At 38.5% G+C, this 8,928-nt stretch overlaps 1 pseudogene; it reads right to left on the reverse strand.

The window, feature by feature from the left end:
• Positions 1-3,317: 3,317 nt before the first annotated feature.
• Positions 3,318-5,806, reverse strand: LOC121583189 (annotated as a pseudogene).
• Positions 5,807-8,928: the final 3,122 nt, after the last annotated feature.

Consider the following 8,928-nt stretch of genomic DNA (forward strand, 5'->3'; position numbering starts at 1 on the left):
GGAGCCTCGCTAGTCATGATGCTGCAGGGTAATGTATAGCCATTAGCACAGAGAGAGAGAGGGAGAGGGAGATCCCTTGGACGATGTAAGCTGTGTCTGTGTGTGTGTGTGTGTGTGTGTGTGTGTGTGTGTGTGTGTGTGTGTGTGTGTGTGTGTGTGTGTGTGTGTGTGTGTGTGTGTGTGTGTGTGTGTGTGTGTGTGTGTGTGTGTGTGTGTGTGTGTGTGTGTGTGTGTGTGTGTGTGTGTGTGTGTGTGTGTGTGTGTGTGTGTGTGTGTGTGTGTGTGTTGTTTGATTGGGCCTATTAACGTAAGAGCAACCAAATTATGTGTGTGTGTGTGTGTGTGTTGTTTGATTGGGCCTATTAACGTAAGAGAAACCAAATAGTGTAGTTTAATACTGTAAGAGCAAGCAAAGGTACAAAAAAGATACAAAAAGACAGAGTTATTTCCAAAATGTGTATATCCAACCATTGTCGATGTGCTGCATTATTGTACAATGGTACCAAAATAGCTTTCAGTTTTTTCATAGCCTTATTGGTAGGCATGGAAAACTAAAATGTGCGTAATATGTATGTTTCAATAGTTGATACCAAGATTATTATAGTTCTGTGTTTTTATATTCATTTTATTTATATTAGTTTTAAGAATTTTATTAGAAATTCTGTTTAGTTTCAGTTAGTTTTCAGATCAGATTTAGTAGTTTTTATTTAGTTAATAAAAACGTTTCATTTGTCTATTATTTAGTTGTAGTTTTAGTGTAAGGGTAAGAAAGTAGCCCATGTGTGTTAGGCTAGGAGCCATTTTTGTGTTGTACAATTTCTGAGTTTTTTGGAATGTCACTTTTTGCCACTGTGGGGCAGTAATGCATAAAGTGATGGGTCAGGTCATAGGTTAGGTTAGGTTTAAAGGTAGACTCAGCGAGATGACAAAGATGCACCAATTAAACAGTAGTAGTGGGTCAATTTCCTCAACAACCAGGAGCATTGAATCGCGAGGATAAACGTCTCTGCTATTTTGGTCCCATAGCTACCACATTGTAGCATGAAGCTCACCCGTGCACATGCGCAGAAACTGTGTGACTGTGTGAGAGCAAAGTCTTGCATCATGCTCATCTCAATTGGCATGTTCCTCTGCTCAGATGTTGCTGACAGTTGCCAGATCTTACAACACCTGGATAGGTATTTTACATATCAGCTAACCACATCATGGTAGTTCCCCTGCTCAGACGTTGCATGCATAGACAATGATTGCTTGACACGGCATTGTCTGTGCGGTCGGGCACCAGACTGCTATACCATATGTGGTTAGCTGATATGTATTGTATAATACCCATTGAGGCGTTGTAAGATCTGGCATGCGTCAGCAACATGAGCAGAGGAACATGACCAACATGTTATAGTAATTTGATGCCCGATTGCACAGTCAATGACCATTGGTTGATGCAAGCAACGTCTAAGCAAGGGAACTCGGCCAATATCTGCGGTGCTGCTCATGGCAAGTCATCTCCCTGAGTATACCATTAAATTAAAATATATCTCAATGTGACCGACCAGATTCAGAAGCTTTAAAACCCTATTCGGAAAAAAAGCTTGAAAACCACATTAAAAAATTGCCCCATTTTTTTTTTACACAAATCTCTACCTGAACATAATTCATGATGTTTTTTTTATTTTATTTTGGTTCGTTTTGGAGTCAAAGATAATAGTTTCAGTATAGCTTTGGTTTTTCAAGTGCGTTTGTTAATTATTTTACTTCAGTTTACTAAATTATTTTTTCATCATTAGTTTAGTTTTAGTTTCAGTTTTAGTTTACTATATTAACCTTGGTAGAAACTGACCTAGGTTGTCTGTTAAGTTTAAAATCAATCTAAGCTCCAGGCAAAGGTTTTACATTGCTTGAATTTCAATTCATTTCATGAATTGACCTGAGTTGAAATGGAGTTGGCCCCATTCTTGTAGGCCTATGTTATTATTTATGTATTACCTAATATTGTACAGTATACACTTGTTACAACTAGACTATAATCCTGCAATAGAGAATGACACTGCTACCAATTGGGCCTACAACAATCAGTGATTTGAGAGCTAAATATATTTTTTTCACCCTATAAACACTCAAAGTGGTATGCCATTTCAAAACAGGTTTCTTGGCCAGAAAGACAATTTGCTAATCTGTTAACAAGTATTTTTCACTGTAACCGATACAGTGGTGGCTATCTTGAAAAGGAAAAGCATCACACACCGATGCGGTAAGTCTTGAACTTTAACAATAGCACTGCTTATTACATTTCCTCCAACAAGGCTAGAAGTTCCTGTATTGCACACTTCAAATGTCAGAATATGCTGCCATGGCTCTAATTGGCTGCTGATGGTGTACATCTCTTTCCCTTCCCCCTGCAATTGGTTAAGCAGACCACTGAGTTGACACTCTCATAAGTGCATATGACACATTTCACATTGGCTAACTTGCCAAAGGACTGTGATGACAGATGAAAAGAGTCTTTATGTTTAAGACAGGCAACATAAATATAACCAAAGTGTTTGACACGACCTTATAGCTCATTATGTACCCATGGTTGAGGGGAAGCAGCACATAAACCCATCTGCAGCCAGTAATACTGCAGTGGAAGGCTACACCTGAAATCACTTGTATACATAGATCTTTTTTTTTAACTGTAGTCCCCTTATTGTGAAAACATGTTCACAACACTTTGTTGTTAATAGCACATGTTGTTAGTAACACTGTTAGTAGTAGGCAAATTAGCACTTGTTACAACAGACCTATGAGGCTTAGAGTACAGTATTACATTGTTCACATTTGACAAATATGTGTTGAATACGGAAAAACAGTGTCCTACATTGTTTTTAGGCTACCAGGCAATCTAGATGTTTTTACGTTTTTCATATGAATTCTGGCATACTGGAAGTTTATGACACTGGCTAAGAGGGTGTTTTCGTATCACTGTTCACCTTTAGAGGCCTAGTTAGTTGCAGAGTCATATGTTTATAAAATAGTTTGGCCAACTGTAGCTGGATGTCATGTTGAATGAATCTTCCATGGCAGAAAGTTATCCAGAAAACAGAACAAATATAGGTTTGACTTAATAATCTTTGTGCTGCAGTGTGGATATTTTAAATAAGTAAGATATTTTATATAACCATTGTACAAATGAAATTCGTTTTTCCTTTCCTGATTTTCAAAAACTGGATTGAATGCCACAATTGAGATGTCGAAATAAATATTAAAAATGGGAAATGTACAATAAATCCAAACTCATGTTTCATTGATATTGAAAATTTATTGAATTAGCAGTTTATTTGGTGGGCCTATGATTAAAATAAAAACAATAACATTTCCCCAAAATGGAAGCAACGAGTTTGCACTTCCCTATACCCAGATGTATAAACCCAATTTCTTCCAGTATTTTAACAGATTAAGGTAGTTGGACCTCAATATTTCATATTCACATTCAATTTAAAACGGTTTTTGAATGCATCCATAATTAGTTTGGGAAACATAGTCCACTTGATTACATCTGTATTGCAGTGTCTAAATTCCCGCAATATAACGTGTTAAAAAGGGAGAAGAACGCAAAATCAAGGTACAAAATAATGATTATACACATGGTGTATTTTATACATTTAGAGAAGCTTGTTGCTTTCTTGTTAAACATACAGTTGCTGCATAATAAGACATATATATTTTCAACAAATAACGTGATATAATAGACGTGAGTTATGGCATACATTTATAAGAAAGTACTGTCGTGTGTTAACGTGTTATTTTTGTGGACTGTCATCACAGGCATTGAGTCAATATTCAAGCTTGTTATACAGATTGTACAGTGGTAACCCTTGTAGGCTGCTGCCAGGGTAGTACAGTGGCGTTGGAAAAGCAATAGATCTTGGAACTGGTACCCGGAGCAGGGAGTTATCTCTAAAAACAAGCGGCATTCCGACCAGTGTCTGTGCGGATGCGTGTGCCATGTTCGCAGCCTCCAGTTCCGCCGACAGTTGTCGCTTCCATTTGTTTCTGCGGTTCTGAAACCACGTCTTCACCTGAGTTTCTGTTAGCTGTAGACTTGATGCCAAGCAGGCTCGCTCGGAGCTGCTCAAATACCTCTTCATATCAAACGTGGACTCGAGCTGGTACACCTGACTCCGCGAGAAGACAGTACGAGTCTTCTTCTTGGACGAGTTACTCTGCTTGTCCGCACCGTCTGTCTGTCTCTCCTCGGAAATAGGTGACATTGGATTGCATGGTATCTCTTGTTCCTCTTTGTAATCCTGCAGCAGAGGCTGTGTCAAGCGCGGTCGCCGTGCAATCCCGTCATGGCCTGAAATAAGTCCCTTGGTTGCACCTGCATTGGAGAAAAAGACCAGTATAAAGGTGCGTTGGAAATAAAAGAAAAATATTGTCTAACTATTTCAACAAACTGATTTCCCAATGTCCTCCTCCATATCATCTATAGCCTACCAACATTGATAAATGGTGTAGGCCTACCCTCAAGATAAATGCATCACCATAAGATAGGCTACTGGACGCTTTAGTCTATTGCCTTTAGATCAGCTTATCAATGATGTGTCACAAAATGTAGAATATGTCTCAAAGGTTTCACACTTATTTTTCAAATGTTTTGTGTTGGCCAACCCAGGTTTGGAGAAAATCCCTATTAAAACGAACATTATTCGATACTCGGTACAAGAGTGCATTAAGTGTGAACTTTGACTCATTAATTGACCGTTGAAAGGTTGTAATTGGCCTTTTAATTAAACAATATTAATTAAATCAGGTTACATTTAACGCTCAATTGACGAAATGTAGTGCAGTCATTGTGAAAACATGTTTAATCAATTAGAAGACTCGATTACATTTGGAATGACGGGGGAAGCATCCTGTTAATTATTTGACCTTTCCACTGTTCGCTGATGTAGCAGTAATACAACACATTAAACAAAGTGAAGTGATAGCCTACATATCTGCAGTCACAAACAGGCTACTATAGAGTTATCGAAGTTTACAAGCTTAAACTTCAACAAGTACTAGGCTAAGTTTATCATAAATAAGTTTATAATTAGGCCTAGCCTGCGTTAGTCTACTGTTGACCTTTTATTATTATAATAATAGCCTAATAATAAAAAATATAAATAATAATAATAATATCCCGTTAGATACCATGGATTTATACATTATATAGCCTACTTAACTTGGAAAGGAAGCCTTTATTTTCGAAGGCAAAATGTCAGCGAGGAAAATCTATTCAAGAAAAATCAATATTAAAGAAAAATTATTACGTTTTACGCGGAACACAAATTACATTCAGTAATCTACTCACCTAAACATGAAAAATTAAGTGGTTGATGTTGGTTGCATGGCTCGCTGTGACCAGGATCCGAGCAGAAACAGTCTGCAGAGTCCTCCCCACCGCTGCACTCCTCTTCGGAAGACACCGACAGCGAGCGCGTCCTCGCCAGCTGCAGTCCCTTGGAACTCTCCTTCGCCCCCGGATCGTGGCTTCTCCGACGACTTGCCCAATATCGACTGAATAGTGAAGGTGGAAATCGGGGCCGACGAGCACTTGCTTCCGCTGTCTTCTGTGGTACTCATTCTCGACTCATAACAGTAAGATTAGGCTATATCGTATAGTTTTTGTATTATTTTTTATTTTCTTATTATTGGTCTGTGAGGACTCCTCTTGTGTAAAATAGTTTTTTTTTTTTTTTGTAAACCCTTTTTAGAAATGTAGGTGCTTGGGTTGTTTTTTCCTGGAGCTCAGGGAACATGAATGTATTCCTGGTCTACTTCCACGCGCTCTGGACTAAAGGCAGTATTGTGGCGTTGCCTCATTTGCATGTAGGTAAGCTCCTCGTGGGCCAATCACACGCTCAAACTAAGCCCGGAAATTTCAAACTCATGTTGAGGTTCTGAGATAGGATGAGAGGAGATAAGGACAAATATGTACAGGCTGTGGTTTATTCCATTTTTGGTCCCTCTTTGAATCCGATAGTGAAGGAAGACAAATATAGGCCTTATGGCACAGGCAAATCACACATGTCAGACTATTAAATTACTTCAACAGACTACATCTCTCTCTCTGCCAGAAATATACAGCACATGACGTTTTGCATATGCATAATATCCATCGACTTTCATTCAGAAACTGATGCAACATGTCTCTTATTATAACCTACATTAAATTACATTGGACGTTTGGTTGAAAAGAGAGAATTGTTTAGGCTATGAATTTTGTGTAGGGAAAGGTTTCTAATTTTCAAGTCTTATGTTGTGTGTCGTTTTTTTGTGCCTGTTTGTTTTGTTTTTGTGTGATATATATTGACACAACTTGAACTGTAGCAAATTCCTTACCTAATACGTGGGCCTGATTCACAATTTAAGGGGACAGACTGGGGATGAATTCCCCACTCACGAGGCTATGAGAAAATTTGAAACAGGTGCAACCATGGAAGTCACAATGAGTCTTTTAACGATGAGCTTCAGTGATTTTTCTTTTACCTTTTTTTCAATCACAAGTATTAAATATTTTGTTGATGGAATTTTACAAATTAATATTGTCACAAATAGGCCTATTGCAAGACAACATAACAAATTGTTATTACACTGTAGTAGACCCTTATTATTTCCCCTGCAATACTTATAGTGTTGAAGTGAATGGAGAGAATAATATTCTACATGTTTTACATCGGCATGATGTTTGGTCATGATTCTCCCTTTGCCTGTTATTCTAGATATAGATATAGACTATCATTTAAACCTTTTCACTTACTAATGTAAAATGCTTTGTTTGGAATATTCCCTCAAAGAACAAACCCCATAACCCTAACACAATTAGTTAAAATTGAATAATAGCATACCATTGAAACACCCTCGGGGGAAAATGCACAATATGCTATTACAGGCCACTGTAGACACAAGTACTGCACAATGACTTCATTGAAGGAATGGAAAGTATTGTATTAGCCTTGTGCATGGTAAATTGGTCAGATAATCCAACATACAGTTCTGGAACTAATACGGAACCTTAACAATTTTTTCCTGAAAATAATAAACTAATTCCACGTCCACTATCTGCGATTAGGAATGAATTTGATCATTACTACAGCTAATCTGCCTCGCGTGGAGTAGAGGCCTGCTAATTGATTGACTAATTGATTGGAGGGTGGGGGCGCGCTCCGCCCCTGCTCCTCCTCTCCCTCTCTCTCTCTGACTGTGTCTTGCGGGGCAGCTGCGGGGCTTGAGTTCGCAGTTCTAGCACATTATCCCTCTTTACTGCTTTCTAAGGGACCCCAGACACATTACAAACGGTCAGCTTTAATCATAATGTCAGCGCCCTAACCCTCATGCTGCTGCGCCAAGGGAGGGGTTGACGACCAGCTTTGATAGGTGGAAGGAGTAACAGGATGACGATTATGATGAAGACGATAATGAAGACGATGATGAGGGTGCTGATGAGGTGATGATGAAACCCCTCGTGTGATTGTCAAGAACGAATATGTCCACCGAGACGTAGGCTAGCTATATTTACTGGGGTAATATATGAGGGCAGTCAGATTGCGCTGGATTTACGGTGACTACACATAAGGCGTGAAATCTGCCATGACAGTTAAATGGTCTGATTGTATACGCGCTCTTTTCAAACAAAGACTTTGTCAACAGCAGCGATGTGTTTTTAAAGTTTTAATTATACCCCTATACGCTATCCTTAACAAGAAATCATTACATAATTAATCAAACAATCGAATACAAATTAAACTCCACAGGCATTAGGATGTTATTTAAACAAATCTGAAGATATTTTTCATGATAGCCTATCAAAAGAAAATAAATGGCATTATAATTCATTGTAGGCCTATATGCCTGCATAAAGGTAATTGTGTCATTCATATTTATTCTAACGTTTCTGAAGATCCTGTATTCACCTCTCTTATTTGCAGTCATTTTCTATCCATGACGTTTGTACACTTGACTTATAGAAAACATGTTCAGAAACAGCATTGCGCGGTCGACGTTCGTGCTCTATCACAATGATAGGTGTTGTATTGCAGCCCTACCGCAATAACAGAACACGATCTTTACTATGGGAAAAGGGTCTTAGAAAGACCGATGAAGTTATGAGCAGCTTTGATCTAAGAATCAAGCTTCGATAAATATCAAACAAAGACCCCTACACGTGTGTATTATGATATATGATGTGTCCAACTCTAAAATAAGGAAATTACCAGAGAAAATGATATCAATACATTTTCTAAGTATAAACGTTGATTATGTTTCGATTTTCATTCAAGGATCCTAGCCCAGCTCCTTTTTTCAAATAGCAGAGAGAGAGAGAGAGAGAGGGAGAGAGAGAGGGGTCGAGGCAGTCGTAAGAGCAAAGCAGAGCGCGAACCCTGGAGGTGTAGGCTCCAATTTATGTAATCTTCCGCTGGAATTGAATTGGGTAATTTATTGGAAAACAAAAAGTAAAGAAGATTGGATCAGTATAGCCTATCCAAGGGCTCATATCCATCAAGTTCCAATTAACAACCTCACCATTGAGTTTTAATGGCTTTCCAATCTACTGCCCTGATAGACTCATCAATTCCTAGGGGAGAAATTAAGAAAATCGACCGCCCCTTGGCGTTTTGGTGTCATTCTTCACAGCAACTATATGTCAAATTAAAAACACAATTAACATTTAAACTGTTCCAATCAGACGGTGCCCCGCAACCTATGTTTCACTTAATATAACTTTTATGAAAATCTTGATGCTCGCATTCAATCACCAAGCAAATGGGATACTAGTGTAAAGATTTCCGTTTCCTAAAAAATAAGTGTGTCCAGAAAGTGTTGTGCTAAGGCCAGTGCCCTCGCGTTGACATGTGGTTTTTAGGTTTCTATAGGCCATAACAACATGCCTAAAGCTCACGTTTT

This window comes from Coregonus clupeaformis, chromosome 1 (genome assembly GCF_020615455.1).
Source record: "Coregonus clupeaformis isolate EN_2021a chromosome 1, ASM2061545v1, whole genome shotgun sequence".
Classification (NCBI taxonomy): Eukaryota; Metazoa; Chordata; class Actinopteri; order Salmoniformes; family Salmonidae; genus Coregonus; species Coregonus clupeaformis.